Source organism: Calidris pugnax, unplaced genomic scaffold (assembly GCF_001431845.1).
Source record: "Calidris pugnax isolate Ruff unplaced genomic scaffold, ASM143184v1 scaffold127, whole genome shotgun sequence".
In the NCBI taxonomy this organism is placed as follows: domain Eukaryota; kingdom Metazoa; phylum Chordata; class Aves; order Charadriiformes; family Scolopacidae; genus Calidris; species Calidris pugnax.
The window spans coordinates 986,159-986,676 of record NW_015090883.1 but is presented as its reverse complement, the minus strand read 5'-3'; positions in this window follow the sequence as shown (position 1 = coordinate 986,676).

Here is a 518-nt window from a genome sequence, read left to right as displayed (position 1 = left end):
TTTTTTTTTTTTTGGCTCCTATTGTCAGAAGTGAGGAAAAGTGGGTGAGCGCTCCCCTCCCTCCATCCCTCCCGACCTGAGCCGCCTCCATCCTCCTGCCTTTTGCCAAAGCTTTATTTTGGGGGTTTTTTTTGGACCCGGGAGGTGGGAGAGGAACGTCCCGGTGCTCCTGGCCGGTGGGGACCCCCCCCACACACACACACACATCCCACCCCCGGCCTTCCTCACCCCCACCCCCTTGGCCGCCCGAGTTTATTTCTATTAAAATACGCGCAATTCGGTACTTGCATATTCCGCTGCTGCCTAAATCCCGTTCTACACCCTCATCCGTATGGATCCTTAATAAAAAGAATTTAAAAATAACATTTCTATTCCCCCCCAGGTGACTCAATTCCCCTCGCCCCAGGGCCAGCATCCCAAACCTGCTCCACCAAAACCTCCAGCCCGGGCTGCACCCACAGTCCAAGGACAACCACAGCGGATTTGCAGGCAGCAGCCAGGCTCAGAGCGAGCCACAA